The 26,563-nt window shown below is 45.1% G+C and overlaps 1 pseudogene; it reads right to left on the bottom strand.

Moving 5' to 3' along the window:
• The window catches only part of LOC106612756 (Fanconi anemia group J protein-like), a 33,200-nt pseudogene extending 8,178 nt beyond the window's left edge, over positions 1-25,022 (bottom strand).
• Between the last annotated feature and the right edge of the window lie 1,541 nt (positions 25,023-26,563).

Genomic DNA, 26,563 nt, shown 5'->3' with positions numbered 1-26,563 from the left:
GGACCTGCAGAAGCCACGCCATTTTCTTCCCGGCCAGATGTTTACTACTCATGTCATGGGGGCTCAAGAGGCGCAGGCTAGCGGCTGTATGGTGAGATGAGATGTCTCCTCCTGTCTGTTAAACACCAGAGGGCTTGACGCATCTGCTTCTGAGACCACGAACGGAAATGGCCAGTATCCCCGAGCCGCCAATGTCATCGAAATCCAATGGGAGTCCATTTCAGCGTCCCACCCCAAGTGAAAACCATATCTGACATGACAGGATGCATATGTGAAAAAGCCAATTCTAGCTTCTAGCGAATCGCCTCCTAAATGTGAAAGAAACCGCCAGATAGAAGAGATTAGTTAAAATGTCAGGAGATCGTTAGTCGCTCGCTCACTTTGGCCCAGTCCTCCCACCGCTACCTGTTCATGCTTAAAAACATACATTTGACCAGCAAGCATGGTTTGCAGCTGAGCGGACCGGTTTGCATGTGCCCCCCTGGCAGTCCTAACCATCTTGTGCCTGTCAGTGAGATTGTGGAGTGCTCCATCTGCCTAATGTGACAGAGCTGACAGCTGGGTGCCTCGTCCTCAGTGTGTCCCTGTAAGACGTGAACACACACTCACAGGCACCTAACCAGCACGCACACGCATTCTTACACCCCCCCCCCCCCCCACACACTGTCTGGTCCTCCTCCTCCATAAAGTATCAAAGCAGAGACACTAGGTCTCTATAAAACTATGTTTGTGTCTTAAAATGTCTGCTGTGCTCCTCATTAAGCAAACAGAGATGCCGTATCAGTGGCCTTTCATTGCCTGTTGAAACAGAGGATTGTTTCTCTCCCTCACACACGACTGTGTATTGTAAGACATGCCTGTTGTGGAAAAAACAACTCTACATGTGTATAATGTAACATTGTGTTCGTCCCAAATGGCACCCTATTCCTAATATAGTGCAGGGCTCTGGTCAAAAGTAGTGCACTAAATAGGGAATAGGGTAATATTTGGGATGCAATTTAAAATGTAATAGTAGCTTAGCAGAGCTTTCGGTGTGGAGGACTGTTTACAGTTCACCTTTGATCTCAGGCAATATAACAGGCTAGTAAACGCAGGGCTGCTCTGTGCTTCAGTTAAAACCTTAAAGTTTTGCTGAGAATTGGGTCTGGGAAAAGCAGACTAGGCACGAAGGTAGGCGTCCACACTACATGAGGGGTGTACATAAGCTATAGGGGGTGCATGTTTGAAATGTGGGACAGGGTCAGTGAGTCCAAGTTAACGTGTGCTGAGAAGGGAATGTCTATATGTGCTTCCATAAAAGGCATAAATGTTAAACAGCTGGGAGAGTAAGAATATATGTACTTTTGTGGCTGTGGGCATGTGAACGAGACCATTTGAGCGTAGTATAAGTGTAGTTGTGAGAGAAAGTGTGCACTACATGTGTGATATGAGCATGCGTGCATGTGAGTGTGTATCTGACCCCTCTAAGATCCCCGTCATAGCCGAGGCAGCGTTGTGTTGCTGTGTACCTGTGGCTTCCTGCCTGCCCGGCGCCTGCTGGGTTGTTTTAGCGTAGCTGTCAGAGGGGCCGTTGGGACAAACAGTCACAGTGACCTGGACCTGACAGTCATTAGTGTCATGTCCTGTCCCCTCTTCTGGTAATGGGGGTCAGCTAGCAGACCTTACCACCCCCCCCCCCCAGGGCTCCTCTGGGGCTAGGGCAGGCAGCTGACACACCAGGAGAAGAAAAAAATAAAAAGGAGAGAGCAAGAGAGTGGACATGCGGACTGCCATTTACACCATAGATGAGAGGAAAGAGAACTTTTCAGAAAATATCTGCAGTGCTGTTGGGTGAACCTGTTTCTCAGCATGAGTATCCCCAGGGGCCCATAGCTCGCGCTCTCTCTCTCCCCCTCCTTCCTTCGGCCACATCTAACCTACTCATCTCCCATCCCTCCAAGGCTAAACAAAATGTAGCCTGCAAAAAGGGAGCCTGCCATCAGGCTACACAATAAGGCTAAATACTGATGCTGGGCCTCGCGACCCTGACCATAATTTGAACTTACTCTACCTATTGTCTTCTGATTTCGTCCTTATTTGGGTGTAAATATGAGACAAAATATCCACAGAAAAGTGTTATTAACCAACCTGCCTCTGTGTGTGACTATCAAGATTTGCTCATCATCACCTAAGGCACACTCACAATAAAGAAAGTATGAGCGATGCATGCCCAACCCTAACCCTAACCAGTCTTACAGGGGTTTACATGGTTTTGTGCATGTACAAGGTGATAGAAATCTCCACGGCAGTACCAGTGTTTTGTCGGTTTAATAATACATTCCTGTGGATATTTTTTAGACCCGAAGGACCAACCGCACAGACAACCGGTAGAGCAAGTTCAAACGTTACATTATTCAACATTCTGGCTTGTAAGGAAACTTTCCAAGTGTTTGCAGTGCTTTAATTCAGACTGTGTACACAGAAAGCTGGCATCACAGTCAGATTTATTAGGCAACACTGGGCCATGGCAAAAATGTAAGGAAGACAGGGAGGGAGGAGGGATAGATGGAGGGAGGATGAGAGGAAAACAAAGGTAGAAACTATCTGCTCAGGACAGACAGAACAATCACTTTGGGATTATATTACAGAGCACCAGAAAAAGAAGAGGATGGAGGATGCACTTTGTGTGTGTGTCCCAGTGTCCCAGTGTGTGTGTGTCCCAGTGTGTGTGTGTGTGTGTCCCAGTGTGTATGTGTGTCCCAGTGTGTATGTGTCCCACTGTATGTGTGTGTGTCCCAGTGTGTGTGTGTGTGTCCCAGTGTGTGTGTGTGTGTGTGTCCGTCCCAGTGTGTGTGTGTCCGTCCCAGTGTGTGTGTGTCCGTCCCAGTGTGTGTGTGTGTCCCAGTGTGTGTCCCAGTGTCCCAGTGTGTGTGTGTGTGTGTCCCAGTGTGTGTGTGTGTCCCAGTGTGTGTGTGTGTGTCCCAGTGTGTATGTGTGTGTGTGTCCCAGTGTGTGTCTCCCAGTGTGTGTGTGTCTCCCAGTGTGTGTGTGTGTGTGTCTCCCAGTGTGTGTGTGTGTGTGTGTGTCTCCCAGTGTGTGTGTGTGTGTCAGTGTGTGTCCCAGTGTGTGTGTGTGTGTGTGTGTGTGCGTCCCAGTGTGTGTGTGTGTGTGTCCCAGTGTGTGTGTGTCCCAGTGTGTGTGTGTGTGTGTGTGTGTGTGTGTGTCCCAGTGTGTGTGTGTGTCCCACAGTGTGTGTCCCAGTGTGTGTCCCCCCCAGTGTGTGTGTGTGTCCCAGTGTGTGTGTCTGTATGTGTGTGTCCCAGTGTGTGTGTGTGTGTGTATGTGTGTCCCCCTGTGTGTGTGTGTGTATGTGTGTGTCCCAGTGTGTGTGTGTGTATGTGTGTGTCCCAGTGTGTTTCCCAGTGTGTCCCAGTGTGTGTATGTGTCCCAGTGTGTGTATGTGTCCCAGTGTGTGTATGTGTCCCAGTGTGTGTATGTATGTGTGTGTCCAGAACTTTTTCAGTGTTGCTCTGGAGGTCTGTAGGAAAACACATTGGTAGCCAGCAGATTCTGTGAAGCGCTTCCACCTGTATGTGACTGACTGGACACAACGGTAAACAGGGGTCTTTCTCTTTGGGTCCTCTGCTGTGAAACAAACCTGATGGGCTCACCACCAAGAACTTGTCTCTGGTTCTTACCTGCAGGTCCTTGATGTTGGGGAAGGAGATGCCGAGGGTGACCACTGCTCTGGCGTTGTCGTCTGTTAAGTCCAGTCCTTCACTCACCTTCCCTCTACACACAGCCATCAGCAGAGCTCCATTTGGGGGGACGGGGGGGGGGGACGGACACAGAAACAACCCCAAAATCAACCCAGTCATCTGTCCTAAACAGATATAACTAGAATTCTTCCACAATTAAAAGGGTACCCAACACCAAACCAATTGTTGCTCAATCCCTTGCACAAGAGAGATACAGACAGAGAGACAGACTAACAAAGATAGAGACACAGAGAGAGAAGAAAGAGAGAGTGAGAGACAGAGACAGCCCAGTCCCACCTCTGTCCCATGCAAACTCTCCACTGATTCTGATGGCATCATAGTACATCTGCAGCAGCTCATCAAAGTCTCTCTTCCCTCCTCCTCTAGGCTCTGTGATCACCGTCTTCCTCTCCTCCAGCTTCTCCCACAGCCCTGCGTTGGTCAAGCATCTAAGAAAACAGAACACCAGCAAACAGAGCAGGGCTTCATGGATGCATCAACAAAAATAATAAACAGTGTGATTTGTTCATATCTTTTTCAATTCATCTTTTTCTTAACATTTCTTCATTTGTTTGCTCTTTGGCTGGTAGAAATTCCATCATTTTCAAAACTCAGCTATCAGCAGATTCCTGAAGACTACATGACATAGTTATTTATTGGAAGGCTATCAATTGGTCCTAACATGAATCAGGTTTGGCACCACTATGGGATGGAAGCTATTCTTCACATGGGTCTTAACGACCTAATGAAGCAACAGAGCAGGAGTTGAGACTACAGTAAACAGGAGAAAAACTATGGCCATATTATACCAAGAAATGTGGTCCACATTAGAGCCCCCTGAGAAAACCTTTCACATAGCAGCATAAATACTGAGGTTTGTCTGCCTGCCAAAAGCAGCAACCTCTCCTCTCACAAGACATACAGAGAAACAGGTTTCCAGGTTTCCTTTCTAGAACTCTAAACTGTTTTCAGAGTTAGTGGGGGCACCTTGAATCCTTTCAAGGCTAAACAGTCCAGTACATTGTCCTAACAGCTTGGCATCCAGACACTGCAGGTGTGTGTGTGTCTTAAAGTCTGAAACAAAGTTCACATCATGATGGCACTGGAAGCTCCTCTGCACCCCAGCCTGTCGTTCTCCATCCTGTGGCTCAGTTTCCCCCTCCCCTTCCTCCACAAAGTTGATGCGTTTAAACCCCCCCCCCCCCTTCCATAATAAAATCACTGTTGTTGTTAGTGCAAAAAGTCACAGTCTCTCCAGGGAGGAACATTGATCTAAAAGCCCTCTCCTCGTCAGCTCCTAGCAGAGATCTAGTCATGTCTCCACCATAGCGGATTATTTGCATGGCTTCACAATCAAAGAGCATCTTCACTGGTTTGGAAATGTGTTCGAAGGGTCAAGTAGAAGTTCTTCTTGTCTTGTAGTCAGCAGAAAAACTTCTCACAACAGAGCAACGGGGCTGGGTTTGGGAGTAGTAGGCTCAGCCAGGAGCAGTGAAGCTGTGGGAAGGTTAAAATAGAGGAAGGGGTTTTCATACAGGCCTCGTTGGCCCATGTGATTAAGTGAGATACAGAGAGCGAGACCAGGACAAATAGAGATTGACCGAAAGAGAGGGAGAGAAATTCAAAGAGAGATAGCTCAACAGAGCTGAAAGGGAAGAGGGGGTGTTTGTACAGGCCGTTATCCAACTGTCCTGTTAAGTGTAAACGTGCCATTTATTGTCAGAGAACAGCGGCGTACCCAGAGACGACACCCAAAAAGCATCCAGGCAGTACATAGTTTAGGACAAAGAAGTAGTAGTATTTAAAAAAAAATTGCAGTTAGTCGGTTACTCTAACACAGTGAAAGATCGGGAAATGAAACATTACGAGCGCGTGGTGGATAGTTCCTCTAGTTCCTGGCACACCAAGATGACTGACTAGCTACAGCCTGCCTGTAATTGTGAAATGAAGCAGAGGCGTATTTCATCAGGTAGCCTCGCTCAGCGCCACAAAACAACCGGGAGGGCCGGGAAACAGGAAAGTTTGCATCAATAAAACACGACACTTTCACAAAAGCCGCAGCGTTACATTGACAAGGCCCCCCCGCTTCATTCGTCAACCCCTACCACGACTCCTCCACAAAACTGGTTGTCCCAACAATTGCTTTCCGATCCAATCCTGACTGACAATGGGTGAATTATTCATGTTATGTACTTTAGGATGGGAAACAAAAACAGCCATTATCTGCCACACTGCACTTGAGGAAGACCAGAGGAGAGGCCGATTCAAGAAGGAAGGGAAGAGGAAGCTCACTCTCTCACTGATCTAATTGATGGTCTGGGTCACTGTAGTCAGCATCTTAGATTGTCGAGATTGTCCTTTATGCAGCCGACGTAAAACTTCTGCCAGGGAACAGCGAGTAACCTGATAACAAGGGAAGAGTAACCCGATAATAAAACGCCAGCCAGGGCTCTTAAAACACAGAGGGTAAGTCACAAATAACACCCCATTCCCTATATAGTGCACTACTTTTGACCAGAGCTCTTTAGGCCCCCCTATGGGACATGGTCAAAAGTAGTGGACTAAAGGGAGTAGGGTGCCATTTGAGACACAGGAAGAGACACATGCACTTGAGCAGCACAAACAGTCTTTGTGCAGAGCTTGTCGTTTATATTCCCCGAGTTGTAATTTGTAAAGCCCTTATAAAAATGGGGGGCGAAATACAATCCAGTCAGTGCCACTCCAGCAGGAGCCACTTGGCTTGCAGCAGTGCCCAGGGTAATGGTCCCTAATGCTTTTATCTTTGAGACACTAAGAGTAAACATTACTCTGGCTGCATCCCAGTGCTTTTGACCATGGCCAAAAAAGTAGTGTACTTTAAAAGGGAATAGGGTGCCATTTAGGATGAACCTTCTGTCTCGTTGCTCCAACTGATGCTGCCATTTAATTACGAGCACATTTTCCTTAATCTTGACTGAGTAGAGCTGGGTTCAAAGTAGAGGTCGACCGATTAATCGGAATGGCCGATTAATTAGGGCCGATTTCAAGTTCATAACAATCGGTATTTTTGACAACTGATTTGCCGATTTAACCTGTTGGGGCTAGGGGGCAGTATTTACACGTCCGGATAAAAAACATACCCGATTTAATCTGGTTATTACTACTGCCCAGAAACTAGAATATGCATATAATTATTGGCTTTGGATAGAAAACACCCTAAAGTTTCTAAAACTGTTTGAATGGTGTCTGTGAGTATAACAGAACTCATATGGCAGGCAAAAACCTGAGAAGATTCTGTACAGGAAGTGCCCTCTCTGACCATTCCTTGAGCTTCTTGACTCTTTTTATTGAAAACTTTGCTGTAACGTGACACTTCCTACGGCTCCCATAGGCTCTCAGAACCCGGGAAAAAGCTGAATGATGTCGAGGCAGCCCCTGGCTGAAAAACATTAGCGCGTTTGGCTAGTGGTCGGTCAGAGTACTATGAGACTGAGGCGCGTGCACGAGGCGACCCCATGTTTTTATTTTCTCTCTCTTTGTACTAAAACACAGATTCCCGGTCAGAATATTATAGCTTTTTTACGAGAAAAATGGCATAAAAATTGATTTTAAACAGCGGTTGACATGCTTCGAAGTACGGTAATGGAATATTTAGAATTTTTTTTTGTCACGAAACACGTCGTGCGCGTCACCCTTCTTTACACTTCGGATAGTGTCTTGAACGCACAAACAAAACGCCGCTATTTGGATATAACTATGGATTATTTTGAACCAAACCAACATTTGTTATTGAAGTAGTAGTCCTGGGAGTGCATTCTGACGAAGAACAGCAAAGGTAATAACATTTTTCTTATAGTAAATCTGACTTTGGTGAGGGCTAAACTTGGTGGGTGTCTAAATAGCTAGCCCTGTGATGCCGGGCTATCTACTTAGAATATTGCAAAATGTGCTTTCACCGAAAAGCTATTTTAAAATCGGACATAGCGAGTGCATAGAAGAGTTCTGTATCTATAATTCTTAAAATAATTGTTATGTTTTTTGTGAACGTTTATCGTGAGTAATTTAGTAAATTCACCGGAAGTTTGCGGGGGGTATGCTAGTTCTGAACGTCACATGCTAATGTAAAAAGCTGTTTTTTGATATAAATATGAACTTGATTGAACAAAACATGCATGTATTGTATAACATAATGTCTTAGGTGTGTCATCTGATGAAGATCATCAAAGGTTAGTGCTGCATTTAGCTGTGGTTTGGGTTTATGTGACATTATATGCTAGCTTGAAAAATGGGTGTCTGATTATTTCTGGCTGGGTACTCTGCTGACAATCTAATGTTTTGCTTTCGTTGTAAAGCCTTTTTGAAATCGGACAGTGTGGTTAGATTAACGAGAGTCTTGTCTTTAAAATGGTGTAAAATAGTCATATGTTTGAGAAATTGAAGTAATAGCATTTCTAAGGTATTTGAATAACGCGCCACAGGATTCCACTGGCTGTTACGTAGGTGGGACGATTTCGTGCCACCGACCCTAGAGAAGTTACCTAGGCAAGTCAGATTAAGAACACATTCTTATTTTCAATGACGGCCTAGGAACGGGGGTTAACTGCCTTGTTCAGGTGGGATTCGAGGATTCGTTTTGCAACCTTCCGGTTACTAGTCCAACGCTCTAACCACCTGCCTTTCATTGCACTCCACGAGGAGCCTGCATGGCAGGCTGACTACCTGTTACGCGAGGGCAGCAAGAAGCCAAGGTAAGTTGCTAGCTAGCATTAAACTTATCTTATAAAAAACTATCAATCTTAACATAATCACTAGTTAACTACACATGGTTGATGATATTACTAGTTTATCTAACATGTCCTGCGTTGCATATAATCGATGATGTGCCTGTTCATTTCTCATCGAATCACAGCCTACTTCGACAAACGGGTGATGATTTAACAAGCGCATTTGTGAAAAAAGCACTGTCGTTGCACCAATGTACCTAACCATAAACATCAATGCCTTTCTTTAAAATCAATACACAAGTATATATTTTTAAACCTGCATATTTTGTTAATATTGCCTGCTAACATGAATTTGTGTCACTTCTCTTGCGTTCCGTGCAAGCAGTCAGGGTATATACAGCAGTTTGGGCTGCCTGGCTCATTGCGAACTGTGTGAAGTCCATTTATTCCTAACAACGGCCGTAATTAATTTGCCAGAATTGTACATAATTATGACATAACATTGAAGGTTGTGCAATGTAACAGGAATATTTAGACTTAGGGATGCCACCCGTTAGATAAAATACGGAGCGGTTCCGTATTTCACTGAAATAATAAACGTTTTGTTTTCAAAGTGATAGTTTCCGGATTCGACCATATTAATGACCAAAGGCTCGTATTTCTGTGTGTTATTATGTTATAATTAAGTCTATGATTTGATATTTGATAGAGCAGTCTGACTGAGCGATGGTAGGTAGCAGCAGGCTCATAAGCATTCATTCAAACAGCACCTTTGTGCGTTTTGCCAGCAGCTCTTCGCAATTCTTCAAGTATTGCACTGTTTATGACTTCAAGCCTATCAACCCCCGAGATTAGGCTGGTGTAACCGATGGGAAATGGCTAGCTAGTTAGCGGGTGCGCGCTAATAGCGTTTCAAACGTCACTCGCTCTGAGACTTGGGAGTGGTTGTTCCCCTTGCTCTACATGGGTAACGCTGCTTCGAGGGTGGCTGTTGTCGATGTGTTCCTGGTTCGAGCCCAGGTTGGAGCGAGGAGAGAGACGGAAGCTATACTGTTACACTGGGAATACTAAAGTGCCTATAAGAACATCCAATAGTCAAAGGTATATGAAATACAAATCGTATAGACAGAAATAGTCCTATAATTCCTACAACCTAAAACTTCTTACCTGGGAATATTGAAGGCTCATGTTAAAAGGAACCACCAGCTTTCATATGTTCTCATGTTCTGAGCAAGGAACTTAAACATGAGCTTTTTTACATGGCACATATTGCACTTTTACTTTCTTCTCCAACACTTTGTTTTTGCATTATTTAAACCAAATTGAACATGTTTCATTATTTATTTGAGGCTAAATTGATAGTATTTATGTATTATATTAAGTTAAAATAAGTGTTCATTCAGTATTGTTGTAATTGTCATTATTACAAATAAATAAATGTAAAAAATAATAATAATAAAAATCAGCCGATTAATCGGTAGCGGATTTTTGGTCCTCCAATTATCGGTATCGAAAAATCATAATCGGTCGACCTCTAGTTCAAAGGCGACGAGGCAAGGCAGAGCAGAGAATAGGCAGGGAGCATAAACAAAATCAGTAGATGGTGATAGTGCTGACGTCATCCAAGTATTCCTATGCAAACTCCCGATTGCTCATGAAGAATTTGAATTTGAAATGTGCCGTATTGCTGAATCTTATACCTCAGTGGGTTGAATGGCACCAAACAATTGTTAAGGATCATGGTGAAAGTGGCCACAACTAGCAAAGGATCATAGTCGATCAGGTTGTTTTCATCCTGCCTGAGAGTCTACCGGGAGCCTCCTCGTAGCCAGCACGTGGTCCTGTGTGACAACAAATCTAGTAGTCACTATTTCATTAAAGCTTTTGGGGCATTCTGACAAAATTCACATAGAAATGTGAGTTATAGATCCGTCACTCTCATTGAAAGCAAGTCTAAGAAGCGACAGATTTGTTCTATCTGCGTTATTTCTAAGCTTCCCGTTATTAAGTTTTGTATCTTTTACTTTAAGTTTTGTACACCAGGTTCAAACAGCTGAAAATACTATATTTTGGGTTGTTGAAAACATATTTCACATCGGTTTAAATGGTAGAATGATTCTCTACACTATACTTGCTAGTTTTATCACAAACTGAAATTAGGCGAACTATTCCAATTTTAGCAGTCAGGAAATGGGAGTAGCGATTTCTGCCTAATACAATTTTTATTAAATATCTCGATTTGTGGTGAAATTTAAAGAATTCACCGTGGGGTTCGAACTTGATCATAATAAACTAATTTTAAAGCCTAAAACGACCGCAATAAAAAAAAAACATTTTGGCCGTTCTGGTGAAAATAACTTACATAGGGTTTCTAGGGCAGACCAGGGCTTTTGGCGCCGCTAGGTTGCTATGCAGTAGCCGACCAGCAGCGCTTGTGACTTCACGCTCCAGACTGGACACTTGGGGCCTGGCAGGGAGACGAGGAGACAAGGAGGACGGCTGGCTAGGTCTAGGAGACGGTGCTACACTACTCTATGGAGAGGCAGGCAGACAAATGACAGTCACCTAGCTATTCATCAAGGCTTGTCTCCTCTGCCAGACAGCTCACCTTGACCTCTAACTGATCTGACCAAACTAATGACAGCTAATATCATTTTCCAAGAACTATGCACAAGCAATCGGTGAACACCAAAGTGAGGACCTGTGTAGAGTTTATGTGGCCGAGTCCACACGTAGTACACAGAGTATGACTGGAAGGATGCCGTTGTGTGCCATGGTGTGTGTGTGTGTGTGTGTAACTTGGCCTTCATGACTAATTTAAGGGCATTATCTGACGGGTAGGTGGCGTATCCACAGGGTCTGCTGAAGCGCTACAGTAAATGTCAATCTGCACACTCGGCTGGCACCCAGGTGCACAAACACAACAGGAACGACCCACAGAGGGGCAAACCACCACACGCACAAACAGACATTTTAAAGTAAAATGGCTCCTTTTGAATTTACCGGTTGTGTACTTCATTTAAACAAATATGAAGGAAATAGGTGAAGAGGAAACAAACTGAAGGTGGCAAACGTGTGAATCAAACCCCTGCCCCTAGTGGCAATGTGTAGTCCACAACCACTGGATCTGCAGCAGGCCAGTGCTAGCATGGCCCCTCATTCTACAAGGCACACAATAAGGGTCCAGGCAACATGGCATGAGGCGGACTACAGCATTTAGCCAGTCTCAGAGTAACCAACAGGCACACCTAACAGTGAATAATTCATGGTGATTTCTGGGTATGGTGTGCGTGCGTGTGTGCAACGCTCAGGTTCTGGCAGCAAACAACTTGGTAGAGTGGGCCAGATCTTTGCTTTGTCTAGTCTGCAGGGACGAATGCCACTCTTAGGCACTGAACTCTACACCTCTCTCTTTTGCACATCTTCCCTCCCTCCATGGACCCACAATCTCCATATTTCACCTCTTTCCTCTCCACTCCCTCTTTCTGCCCTTCCCCCCGTCCCTGGTGTCGGTAGGCTGTGTTGCGACACGTCACTGTTCTGGTAGCGCCCGTTAAATTATGGAAGGGATCTTGGGCGACTGTAGCATTAATGAAACATGCAGGCCTGCCTGCTCCTACGCTGCTTGGTGGGTGAGAGAGCGGGAGATGTGTTGCAGCCAGCAATCATCACGCCAAGAGCGGTGCCAACCAAGTGGCTTCCGCACCACCTGCCATCCCAACCCCTCCCCTGGTGTCCACACCTCGAGAGTGAAGCTTGGGCTGTCAAAGTTAAGCATTGAAGATCTTCTTGGTATCTACTTGGAGTCTCTCTCTCCAGAAGGGTTAGCTGTTAGTGAGCACAGACTGGGGTCATCATGATGATGTGGTCGGTGACACTTTGCTTCTTGAAAGTCCAATATCTTAAAAACCTGACTGCTGACATTTAAAACATTTTGGGATTGTATCAATAATGAAAAAAACCCTACCAAAATATAGTTTGAGTGGAATTCCCCTTTAAAGCTTTGCCTCCTCAAAGCTGTAGCTTAGCGAAATATTTAGCCTACAACAGCAGCGCACCTCAGGTTTCCACTGTAAAAGGCCATATAAAACATCTCAGCTGGAACAGTAAAGATGGATACAACCCCGTCTGAGCAAGGTGACCCATGAACCCAGAGATAGAGGAGAGACACACCCTGTAGAGATGACAGCACACCTTACACTGAGTAATAATGTTGGAGTGTGGCTGGAAGACAGCAGGGCAGACGTGTGTCCCCAGCCTCCTTCAGGCGCCAGCGCGGATGCCTTTTCACACATACAGCTAGGTGACATCACCCCTAATGGCCCTTATCTCAATATGCTTTAAAAGCATCTTGCGTTTCCTTTTGATCTTTTCACCTCTGGAAAACACTTTTTAATAAGCCCACCTCTCCTCTCCAACCCCCCACGCTGTGTTTTGTCCCTTTCCTCTTGCGGTGCGGCCAGACTGCGAGGCGCGGGCAGAGGGGTACCGTGGTTTTAATGGGCATTAACTGGGGGGCTGTTGAGGCTCAAGTGCTACAAAACCACAGCTCCAGGAGGGCTCTGGGAGATGTCTGAGTGTGTAATGTCTGCAACCCGTGTGTGTGCATGGCCACACACACACACACACCTGTGTGCGTACATGCGTGAGAGAGTACCTTTAACTGTGTGTTCTTGAGTTGTACTGTATGTTCAGTGTGCGTATGCACCCTCACTGTGTCTGCCAGAAGTGTGTGTGTGTGTGTGTGTGTGTGTGTGTGTATCTGTCAGAGGGCGACTGACAGAGCAGAGAGGGAAGCAGGACGCCTCTGTGGCCCTGCTGTGTGATCTTAGGCCTGTGTGACTGTGGCCTCTGTCTTTCATACCGCTGCCTCTCTGATAGGCATCACCCAGACACACTGAAGAGGGGTGCCTGGAGACGAACCATCCTCTGTCTCACTCACACACACGGCTCACCGGCTCCAGAGGACCTCAACAGACTCTACAATTAATACCCCTCATCTCTTCATCTTTAAGAGCCGTCTGTCTGCACATTAAATATTAATGCACAGAGGGCATAGAGCTCCTACACTAGTCATCAATAATACACAATACCCACCTAGAGTTGTTCTGTGGCTGTCTCTGCCTGCCTGGCGTCATGGCTGGGGGGAAAGAGACAAAAGTGGATCCTAATAGGAGACTTTAAACATTCATATTCTGATAGCACTGATGTAGTCTCAACTGGATAGTCAACTAGAGGGAAAACCTTGAGCTTTGACAACATCAAAGGGTCAAATACAAACCATAGGCATATTGTAAATAAGCATAAAGAATGTGTGCATTGTAAGACACTTAACAGGCACACAAGAAGATACACAAAAAAGGTATGCAGCACTATGCAAAAACACAAACAAATCTTCACATGTAACACTCACGTATCTGTGCACGTGCGAGCACCAACACACAGCCACAGTGACATGAGAGAGCCAGCTGGTCCCTAAGTGGACTGGTCGTGGTGATGTGACAGAGACACAGACCCTGAATGGAAATCTATTATTCATGGAGGAAAGCATAACAAACAAAGGAGGACAAAGTATTTATCAATGGGCCCTTAGAAGTGTCTGGTTAACTGAAAGAGAATACCGGGTTTTATGTAAGGCATTTGTCAGCCTACAGCTGTTTAAGAGACACCTATTAGGTCTACATAGGCCTACACTACCGTTCAAAAGTTTGGGGTCACTTAGAAATGTCCTCGTTTTTGAAAGAAAAGCACATTTTATGTCCATTAAAATAACAAATTGATGAGAAATACAGTGTAGACATTGTTAATGTTTTAAATGACTATTGTAGCTGGAAACAGATTTTTTTAATGGAATATCTACATAGTGCGTCTGTACGCCTATGTAGATATTCCATTAAAAATCTGCCGTTTCCAGCTACAATAGTCATTTACAACATTAACAATGTATTTCTGATCAATTTGATATTTTAATGGACAAAAAAAATTGTGCTTTTCTTTCAAAAACAAGGACTAAGTGACCCCAAACTTTTGAACGGTAGTTTACATTACAGCTGCTATGGACTCTTAAGACCTCTTCCTTTGGCATTGTGTTGAAATCAAACAAAACGTCTTTACTCTCTAATTATTATCTCAACCTCATACCAGTTGCGCCAAACTTGCTTACACACAGCAAGGATATCACGAGTACATTAAAACACTTGACCTCAATATGTGGTCTCTAGCCCCTCCTGGTGGTAAATCGTAGGAACTGAAGATTTAGGAGAAAGTGGAGAAAGTGGTGAGAGAACTTGACCCCCAGCTCTGAGGAGAAGGATCCCATAGGAGACAATGTGCCTGAGGTCAGCACGATGCTGTGACACTGTCCGAGATGTCTGAGAACGCCTGCCACGGCACACATACCACCACACCCCTTAGGACAGGCAGCGCTCCACGTAATGTAATAATACGCTATGAGTAACATGTACATGTAAACATGTAAAGTTGTATACACAGCATTTACTCTCCAGTACATCCTCCCCTGCTACTCACCACGGCTGGGTTGAGGCACCAGAAGCTGAGTGTGTGTACGAGGGTCTTGGCACTGTGGCTTCAGCAGTTGGGCCTGGCGAAGAAGCCCTGTGCATCTGGAGCAGTGGTCCAGGTGTAGGACTGCTGCAGCACCATGCGGTAGTCCTCTGCAAACCTGACCACGGGAACATGAACAGGACAGAAGTCTTCGTCAGTAATCAAAAGTGTTAGTATAATGTATTTTGTAGTATGTCGTTATGTTGATCTTGTTTTTCACCCTGACTACAATGCACATTTCCCAATTAGGACAATACAAATACTGATTGATTGTTAAAGACTGGTTCACAGACTGCTTCCGACCTGCTCTTCTCCCTGTAGAGGAAGTCCAGCACAATGAAGAGACTCGAGGACAGAGGAGCTGGCTGAGCTGATGGTGGGGACTGCCAATGTGTCCTCTCTCCCATTCACCAGCCCAACCCCTCCTCCTCCAATACCGCTGCTAGGTGCTTCTATACAGGGGGAGAGAAGAGGCAGGAGAGATTTGGAGAGAAAAGAGAGATGCTGTAGGCCTCCTTTCTAAACACACAAGTCTTGCAACAAAAAAAAAGTGAGAGATCAAAGTGAGAGATCAAAAGACAGGGATTGAGACACAGGTGAGAGGAGACCTAGGTGGTCAACAACATTATCTGACCTGCAGCATGACAAAGGTGTCAGTGGTGATGCCCTTGGTATGGAAGAATCCCAGAACCTCCTTGCCATTCCACACCTTACAGGACATCTCATACTCCCTCTCAGCCAGAACACTGCAGCTCTCCTGCATCCAACTACACCACAGGAGGGACAGACAGACAGACAGACAGACAGAGACAGAAAGAGCGCGAGAGGCGGCCATCTTAGAACTACTGTTTGATATTGAGGAAAGCAAGTCTAGTGAAGACATTCTTTACAAGTATTGATTAAATTTAATTACATTTTTAACCAAGATGGGTTGATTTGTAGACCAGTTGTCCTAGTGATGGCCTAGAAAGAATGCACCAGGAATAGACAGGTAGAGAAACACTACTGTTTCAGTAGGGGAGGAGGTGATGATGAGAGGGAGCTCTTACTTGAGCAGGCTGCAGCAGAAGGCCCGGAGGGGTTAGGGTCTACCTAGATGGGTTAAGGTCTAACTCACTCCAGGAGTTTAGGGTCTATTTAGTTGAGCAGGGAGCAGCAGAAGGCCCGCAGCAGTTCGTGGTTGGAGCGTCTGATGTTATGGGTCACCATCCCATCCAGCTTCTTCCTGGCAGACAGCAGCTGGGGTTTGTTCAGGGTGTAGCTGGCACAGTCCTCTATGTTGTGGGCCTCATCCAGAACCCCAATCTGACCCTTCAGGTTGATGTGAATCTGCAGGGGAGGAGAGGGGTAAGAGAGGAGGGTGAAGGAGATAGCCTCTCCTCACTCCTCTCCACCCTAGTAAACATGCAGTGGGTTTGACCAGGTGGTGGTCAAGGAATATGTTCAGCTAAAAGTAAAAGGACACATCTATTCTTTAATGTGTGAAACCACCTTTTCTTCAGGCCTACATCCTCATCACTCACTCCTCTAACTCCAACAACAATTGCTTGCGTCCCTCGTTCCACCAGACTCACGCTTTCCCTGATGATGGGGTCCAGTAGGTCGTTTTAGGGATAGAAGACTACACCCATCTCTCACTCCTCCTTATCCCAGTCTCTCTGCTCCCCTCACCATGCCTGCCCCTCCCACCAGACCCAAGCTCTCCCTGATGATGGGGTCCAGTAGATAGTTGTAAGGACAGAATACGATACAGGCACGAGGTCCCTGGCAGCATAGTAGGAGCAGGCCCTGAGCCTCCCCCCAGCCGAACCAGGTCCTCTATGTCCCAGGACTGGTGGAGACCATGGACCCAGTGCAGTGTTCTGGTCTTGCATCTTGTGCACGCCGTTTTTGAAGTGGCACGACACGCCTTGCGTGTGGTACATAAGAGAGAGAGGAGGTGTTGTTTTCATCCTTGACAATACACACATGAAAACTAATTAAGTTCAGCTCACTGGTGACCTTGAGGACCTCTCAGAACCAACACTGATCAATACCTTCATCATGGTTTATACACATAGGACATGTACAGACACACACTCAATATAGGCCGGTACCAACAACTCTTCTGGCATTGCAAATAGCTCGGGGTAATTCCCAAGCGGCAATCTCCAGTCCCATGTACTAAGGCCCATTACCCGGTCATCAGAGGCGCCTCATCTACCACCATGTCACAACCAGCCGGCTCCCCGGTGACACACACACACACACGTGACGACTATACTCCGTTACCGCCAAAGGCATGGAAAGAAAGGCAGCTATCAAAGGGTTGGATGGGTGCTCACTTTCTGCAACACATCATGGATAAACTTCTGCACTTAAAACGGTTTTGTTTCAAACGGTTCAGTGTGTGTGGGCAAGCGCGCGTGTGGCGAAGGTTAAAGGATTAGCGTCCACTCAAGTAATTCTTATATTGGGTCAATGGCAGCTTAGGGGTGTGATTTGACTTCATGACTCCACAAAAAGAGAAAACACAACAGGGGAGTCTTAACCCAACTAAGCTCAGTCAGAGCCAGGTGTATGTAACAAGAGACTGGCTTTAGACAGGGCCTAGAGGACTGGAGAGTAGAGGGATAAACAGGGCTGATAGAAGGATGAGTGTGATGGAGCTGTGGACATTCTATCCTCTGGGGTTATCGCGGGGACATCTATTCTCTGTAACGGATCAGGATGTAACACTGTCACCGTGGCGACTGTAGGCTGAGGTGGACAGGACAGATAGACACCTCTGGTGACAGCGAAATAGGGGCTTATTATACGATCAGGCTGACCCATGTGTGTGTGTGTGTGTGTGTGTGTGTGTGTGTGTGTGTGTGTGTGTGTGTGTGTGTGTATGCTCATTACACTAGCCCCCTCACCTTGAGGAGAACAGAAGTTAGGACTGTAACAGTAACACTGGCTATAGTCTTCCATTCGACACAAAACCTGTCTGAAGTCTCGTGACACATCATCGTGCTAGAGAGACTGACCAATTGGGGATATTATGGGGTGTGATTGCCACCTGGGGCGACAGTGATGGGGGTTGTCTGCCTGTCCTTTAACTGTGGGGTTGGGTTACAAAGCCTTTCTTTCTAGAGCTCAGAGGCAGCTCATATTCACTCCCTTTAAGTGTCTGTCACTGGGATTAGAAACACTACTCAAACTCATGATCGGAGGTGTGTGTGTTTCCATGACTGAATAGGTCATGGTTTTCACAGCTGGATGGGGGTGAATCTCAGTTCAAAATAATTAAATTCAGGCCCAGTAATAGTCAACGACCTCCATTGAGAGGTAAGAGGGCAACACTAATGTAGCCTAGCTAGGAGCTGAGCTGATCTAACTAAGCCCTGGAGTGGAGCAGGCCCGAGAGGCCTTGACCTCGGCTCTACACAACAAGACCCTTATATTGGTGAAACTAGAGGTTAAAGAACCGGGCAAGCAACTGGAGAGTCGTCAGTTAAAATCCCAGGTTTGTGTGTATAGGGTTGCAAAGCTAGCGGTAGTTTACCAAAATAATTTAGGTAGTTAAGAGAAAAACTATGGCAATCTATCGTAATTCTGAATCACTTTAAAAAAATGATTCATATATAGAATTCATTTTTTATATCTGTGTCTATATTGTCCGTGAGTTTCTAGTAGATATGGTTCAAGAGAAAATAGCCTAATTAATGAAAAAAAGCATCTAATCAACAATGGCATTATTTTTCTATTAACTCTGCAACTCCTCAAACTATTCACTTTTTTCACAACTGCCATCAGTTTGACCCCGAAACATCGACAACAAATACATACTGACAGAGTAAAATATATATGTGTGTAAAAAAGTATTTCATGCTGAAACCCAGTTGGAGTGAGGCACCACCTCTGAGTGGACACAGGTGTGGTCCCTACTGGAGACGATGGTGATGGGGGTGGAAGAGTAGAGAGCGTACGCTTCATCTCGTGGGCCATCTGAGTGATCTGTTTGTGGGAGCGAGTGCCGAAGATTATCTTGGGAACTTGTTTCTTCTTGCTCTCTTTGTCCTTCTCCTTAGAAGACTTTCCCTCGGCTACTTTCTGGCCACCTTTGGACGAGGCACAGGGACAGAGAGAGCAGGACACCACGGAGAACTGGTGGACACATGGAGGGAGAAGGAAGATAAAATAACAAGATATCAAGAGTGCTATCTCTTCAGAAAATTGTGAAAAACATTTTTCTGTTTTACTTTGCTCACTATAAAAATATTGAGACCAAACAAAAATCACCAATACCAGACAACTGGTGAACTTTATATGCTCCATTAGTGAACATATATTAAAGTATAGCAAGAATGTGTATATGCACACAATACTGCCTGTCAGTCATGGTTAGATTACATTACCTGACTGCTGAAAGCTGATAGGTTGCCATTGTTGGGGATGTGAAAGTGTAGCTGCTTTTTAATTGGCTGTTAGTGACCACAGGGGATGTGTGGCGTCACCTTCTCTTGACACACAGGTGAAGCGTAGCCAACAGCGCTGCTGAAACCAATACCAGTCAGGTGGTGAGCTCTTTTAAGTAGGACACTTTCCACCCCTTTCACTAACGCAAATAATTGGCATTAGTGTTAGTGAAAGGGGTACCAAACCATGAAGACTAAACAAGCCAACCTCAAATAGTTCTGTTCACCGCAAACTTCTAAGCTAACCACATAGTGTCCTTCAGCTGTTTCCATCAGAGGAAGTCAAATGTTGTCTTATGACACTGTTGAAGTAACCCTGAATCTAAACCTTGAGCTTAGTGACTGCACAAGTCTTAAATGATCAGAAATCCCTCACTCTTCACCTCTTCCATCTTTTGCAATCTGGCACCAACCGGTTGATATGCCTCACCATATAAAGGAAAGCTCATGGTGTGGGTTACACCTCAAGCAAGCTGAGCCTGTGGTGCTTCAGTGGAGACTAGAAGGGCCAGGCGTTTCAGGTTACCCTCCTTTCCGCTCTTTTTCCAAAAGTGTTTGCCATTAAATATTACAATGTGTGTTAGGGGGCCCTAAAGGAGCTCAGCCACTTTTCCCTTGATTGAACAGGTATTCACTCTGGGTGGTAGACCGATTTCCTAGCTCTCAGCGGCAGTGGGTGGAATTGTCCAGTGTTGAATGAGCCGGTATGTGTCTGTTGCAGAGGGCAGCCAACACCATCAGGCCCCCTGTTAGTTATCTACATTCCATTCCAGGGGGGTGTCTGCTCGCTGCTATGAGCCCAGCAGAGCCACAAACCGTGTCGGTCTGCATCTCAGACGGGGACGGGCACGTAAAGGGATACTCTTGTCAGCGGTTTCCTGCTCCTGCCTCTTGACAAGGGCCTCTATTCAGCAGTGACTCCACCCCCCACCTGTCTATGAATAAGTAATTATTTGACATGATTTCGCAGTAGGAGGGATATGTGGAGGGGTCTATTTAACGTGGTAGCAGCAGTTAAAGTGATCGGGCTCTGTTGCACAGGCGAGGAGCGGATCCACAGAGCTGAGCAGTATAACAGGTCTGTTCCAACGATGTGGCCCTTCTGTAACCTGATCCTACTAGATGCCCCTCTGTTTATTCATCATGTCAGCTCAGGGCTCTTTATACCCTTAACTCACAGGAGCTGCCTCCTAAATGGTACCCTATTACGTTGCTTCTGCCTAAAGTGTTCATAAGAAAACCCCTCTTTAAAGATATCACCCGGTGTGTTCCAAACAGTACTAGTCTCATCCTTATGTCAGGGCAGAGTGACAGTCAGAACCATGCCCTGGATGTGGTGGTGGTGTGGTTCTCAGTCACTCAGTACACGCTTGGCCACGTAGACCTAGCTGATTCCACCCCTGTGTGCCTTGAGTTTCAGTATTGCAGAGCTGACACTTGAGAGGAGTCTTACACTCCGGGGGGGCCAGGTGATGGTGGTGGGGGGTTGGCGGGGACAGGCTGGCTCGCTGGATGCCAATTCGCTCCTCAGTCCTCAGCCTTCAAGGTTCAGAATGCACATGAAAATGTGCGCACACACACAAGGGGTGGGCTGGCTGAGTCACAAATAGATGACTGCAGTGCCGTCCTGATCAAATACCTTAGGAGACATGACACAAACTAGGCATCACCCCTCTGCTCTGGTATGTCCCCCAAATGGCACCCTATTCCCTATATAACGCATTACTTTTTGAACAGGGCCCATAGGGCTGTAGTCAAAAGTAGTGGACTATGTTGGAAATAGGGCGCCATTTGGGATGCACACTGCTCTGCAACTGGCACAGGTGTGAGGCTGGGCCTCCCCCTCCCCCTGAATGGCCACCCAGCCCTCCCTCAGAAAGCACCGGTTTATCCCTCTAGGTCCCGGGGCTCAGTAACCAGCGGGTGAACCCCATTCAATATTTATGCCTGGCTTTCACAGATCAGCGGCGAGGCAAACCCTCTTAATTAAAAAGTGGAGCTCTGTCCGTTCAAAGAGCCCCATTCAGGACGTCAGTCAGCAGCTCACAGCAGAGTGCAGCCGGTCAGGTATCAGACAGGGAAACACAAGACAAACAGCGGGAGGGGACTTTCTCCTCCTAACTATTCCTTTTTCCCCTCCTCTTCCTGCCGTATGCAGCATAAACACAACCTATATCACATGACACATTCACTTGGCACACAAGAAATGTGAGAACAATGCCAAAGGTATGTGGATAAGAGCGTCTGCTAAATGACTCAAATGTATGGAGCAGAGCCACAGATTAAGTGGGCTATACTGCCACCAAGTGGACACAAAGTGGTATTTGGTTGGCTGTACAACACACAAATATTTATCTTCATGGATTCTAATGATTGGCATTAAGGTGGTAGTCAGTTGAGCTGTTCCTAGATCAGCATTAAAAAGCAACATATCCTTAGTTTAGAATAGATGTACTCACACAGTACTGTGCCTCAGAGGGCAGGTTCATCGGTCAGGGCTGGCCGATATTGCCAAAAAATCATATCAGAATATTTTTCAAATGTTTGACTATATAACAGTATTTGACTGTATTTTGTTTCTGAATAACACAAGTTCTAAATATGTTTTATGAGTAGTGCATGACCCTAGGATGGCAGCAAATTAATTATAAGTGATATGAATGGGCTTTCTACATTCTGATGGTTTTATGCTCAACCAAACTAAATCAAATCAAAGTTTAGCAGATGTTGTAGCGGGTGCAGCGAAATGCTTATGTTACTAGCTCCTAACAATGCAGCAAAATGTCAAAGAGTACACAATAATACACAAATAAAAAAATACTAAACAAAATTCAAGAATGTCAGAACGAGGATACAACTGCCTTTGAAAGTAGTCCAATTTGTAGAACGTTTCATTAAATTTAGCACTGTATCAAAATATCTTTGTAGATGGTAAAATCCCCTACCGGTATGAGTATCCGTACCGGTATACTGTACACAAAATATTTCCCCGCCCTACCATCAGTTGAGCTGATCCTAGATCAGCACTAAAAAGAAACATATCCTAAGTTTAGACTAGAAATTCTCACACAGTAGTGAGCCTCAGGGGGGGGAAGGTCCACCCTCTGATCCTAGATCAGCACTTCCCGGCAAGTGGCAACATATCCTTAGTTTAGATAGATGTACTCACACAGCAGTGTGTCTCAGGGGGCAGGTCTATAGTCTGTGCCTGGGTATTCAGCACCACGGTCCAGGTCTATGCTCCAGGCACTGGCCTCTCCTTCTGGCTCATCTATAAACACCACTCCCTGCTCCAAGCACCTCCTCTTACAACCCCGAGGGGAACAGAGAGTAAGGATTTTGTTATTGAGTGAATTTTGTACATTGTCCTACAAAAAAAATGAATACAAAATTTTTATAAAAAAATAAGGGTCTCAAAGGACTGCGTAGATCATAATATCTTGTTTATGCAGTTCCTTAGATGTCAAATACTTCTTTAGACAGTGAAGGCAGTAAAGAGCTGATAATCTGCACAGACAAGCATATTTTGTATACACTGGAACAAGGCTACGCAACTTGAAACAGGGACAAATCAGAATGGTTAGACTTATTGGTCCGTCTGTGAAAGCATTGTTAATACGGCTACCCATAAAAATACATGAAATTCTATTGAATTCTATAAGGCTACCTAACTTCTGTTCCATGGTTGGGGTGTGGATGCATTTCCTATCAGGCTGGAAGTCATCATCCTTCTCCTGGTCGGAGGTGAGGGAGGTCTGGAACTGGTCAGACAGACGAGAGGCTAGAGACTTGGGCTTGTACTCCTCTGGTGGAGGGAGCACTGAATAGACAGAGACATGTATCAACATTTGTATGGAATTGAAAAATGTCAAACCTGAGCTGAGCTAGGGGATTGGGAGTGTGACTTAAACTGCAGTAAGTGCAGCTACAGTACAGATAGTTTTTCTCAATCCATTCCTCAGAGGATCCTGACGGGGTGGACATCTTTGTTCTAGCCCAAGGGAACTGCATCTTCACCCCTGCTATGGTGTACTCCACAGGGTGAGCAGCCACTGCGACTGCCTTGACCAACTGGTATACACACTGGAAAGAAATGTTGCCGCAAATGACAATGTAATTCACATCGGTTGGTCACATCCCCCTCACATGTGGCTCTGAGTAGGGGTGGGTATAATTTGTGGAACGTTCCAACAGGAATCTGTTCCAAAAACGTCATAGATAACTAGGTTGCCAACAAACAACGCATACAAAGTTGTAGTGGCAAAATAAGATACAGGGTGAGGGAGGTCTGGAACTGGTCAGACAGACGAGAGGCTAGAGACTTGGGCTTGTACTCCTCTGTGGTTGACTATTTCATTCAGTTTTACACTCATCACGTTCATTCCAAAAAATATCTGTCCTCACTCTGGTAGCCTATGGACAAACATTAAGAATAAGCTACGTGTTGAGTTGATGCCTATTCGTCAACTAGTTGAATTGATCATGCTACTTTGTATACGTTGTTTGTTGGCAACCTTGTACTTTACGCAGTTTTTGGAACAGATTCCCGTTGGAACGTTCCACAAACTATATCCACCCTCTGAGTAGAGCTAACTACATCAAAACTAACATCAAGCGCTAAAATGTGACGTTTGCAACAGGAACGAGACTTCGCTAAAGAAGCAAACACTTAGCTAACTAACCCATTCCACTTTTATCTGTTTGAGTTGCCAAGTACCAGGTATCCTTGCTACTAGCTAACTATGTAGCTAGCTTGTATATTCTCCAACTAACACACCTTTTAGCAAGCATAAACGAACTAGCTATTTACAATATCAATACACTTCCTGTTTGAATGGGGTTAATTTACGTTTCTAGCTAAAAAGGAGGAGATGTACACGGCTCGTTAGCTGACTGGAAACATACCTGACTAACGAGCTAGAAGTTCCCGCCGTGGAAGAGAAGTCCCACAAACCAATCAGATGGGATAAAATTTTTGCGTCACGCAAAATGACACGTGACAGTAGCCAATCACCACAGAGCATTTGCTGGGGTCTCCCATGTGCTAGCAAAATATGCACAACCAATGGATAGTTGTGTACATTACAAAAGGGTTATTATTACCATATAAATGATCATGCTAAACCCAGGTTTTTTTCACGGAGGACCAAACCTGCCATAATTATAAATAAATAAATTAACATATAATTGTGTGAATGAATGCATACGTATAGATAAATCATTATTCCCACTTTCATTCATTTTATTAATTTATATTATTAATGTATTTTTTCCTCCAATCGATAATAAGGGGGTGTCAACAAACGTATGTAGGTGGTATCTAACACACCAGCCCAATGCATCACCGGGGGCATACTGCCTGCCCTCCAGGACATCTACAGCACCCAATGTCACAGGAAGGCCAAGAAGATCACCAAGGACCTCATACAACTACTGCTGTACATACAACTACTGCTGTACAAACCTTTCACATTCATATACTGTCTAGGCTGCATCACATCCGGCGGTGATTGGGAGTCCCATAGGGCGGCACACAACTGGCCCAGCATCGTACGGGTTTGGCTGGCGTAGGCCGTCATTGTAAATAATAATTTGTTCTTAACTGACTTGCCTAGTTAAAAAAGGTTAAATAAAAAAATAAAAATCAACAACAACAAAAAGATCCTGTACATACTGTCTATACACACCATTATATACATACTGTATATTTATATCCCGGACACTGACATTGCTCGTTCTGATATTTCTTTAATTTCTAAATTGTTATTTATTTATTTATGTGTATTGTTTTGTATTGCAAGGGTACAGTATACTGCCTGTACTGCATATATCACCCACTTTCACATTTCTGAGATAGATAGCTGACTCACCACAGAACCATATTTGTTCATAACCGTGGCCCATATTTTTCCTTTAGTGACTAAAATACAGATTAGTACCAGAAGTCCTTATTTCTAGAGACAGGATACAAAGCCACAAAACCACACACAAGATATTTTGGAAGCTCCTATGTGTGTTGCAAATGGCACCTTATTCCCCATAAAGTGCACTACAATGACACCCTAAAGTAGTGCACTATATTAGTAAAACGGTGCCATTTGGGAAACATCCTTTGTCTTTTGAAGCATTATGTTTTGCTGCTGAGGTCAATTGAACATATCTGTGGTTTGACGTTATATTTAAAGCAGCAGTCTAAAAAACAGCAGTCTAAGACGAGTTTGCTTGGCTCAGTTATTCTTTCAAGCAAGTTGCTACTACTGCAGACACCAGGCTTGCCAACGAAATGGACATTCAACCTACCATTTCTCTATTTGCATTCTGAAGTGTGCTGATTTGAAAAACAGAAAGTACAGATGTGGATAAAGTCAGCTGTTTTTTTAGTTACAGTCCACTTTTAATCCTGATCAGTTAAAATTCAAGCTAATGGCCAGCAGATGTCAGTGTTGTCTATAATAAACACCACTGACAGGACATCGTGACCTCACTCAGCTTGGTGGTTGCAATATACAGTATTGTGAGTGCACATGCATAGTGTTAGTGTATGGTTTGTCCAGCAAGGATTGTTCCTCTTTCTGGGATGTCTGTGAGAGGGGGAAGTTTGAGTGAAAGAGGAGAAGGAAGAAACAGACTGAAGTTAGAGGTGGAGAAGAGAGGAGAGGGAGAAACAGAGAAGGAAAAGAAAAGGGAAAAGATGAACAGGGAATGTGGAGGAGGATAGAAGACAGAGCAACATAGTGAACGTGCAAGAAGAGGAGAGAGGGGAAACATAGGAAACTCGAGGTTAGGCGACAGAACCAGAGGCTGGACTCCAGATATCACCTTATCCTCCCGGCAACCCCCCAGCAACGTCCCGGCAACCCCGACACACTGAAATAATTAGTATTGTCGCCCAGCGCCATGGCTCTCCATCTCCCCTGCTTCCCCCAGCCTGCCAGACCCCTCCACTCTGATTTATATTAGGTTTCTTATCTAATAACTCCGACTGCAGGAACCGTGGACCAAATGCTGTTTAACAGCAGCTGTAAAACACAAGTTGTAAAAACACACAGCACACTACAGCCCCCAACCAGCCCCAACTCCTTATTCCATCACACAGGTCTCAACCAACCACAACTCCCTT

This window comes from Salmo salar, chromosome ssa09 (genome assembly GCF_905237065.1).
Source record: "Salmo salar chromosome ssa09, Ssal_v3.1, whole genome shotgun sequence".
In the NCBI taxonomy this organism is placed as follows: domain Eukaryota; kingdom Metazoa; phylum Chordata; class Actinopteri; order Salmoniformes; family Salmonidae; genus Salmo; species Salmo salar.
The sequence above is the reverse complement of the archived record's forward strand: the minus strand, read 5'-3'. Positions and strand labels throughout refer to the sequence as shown.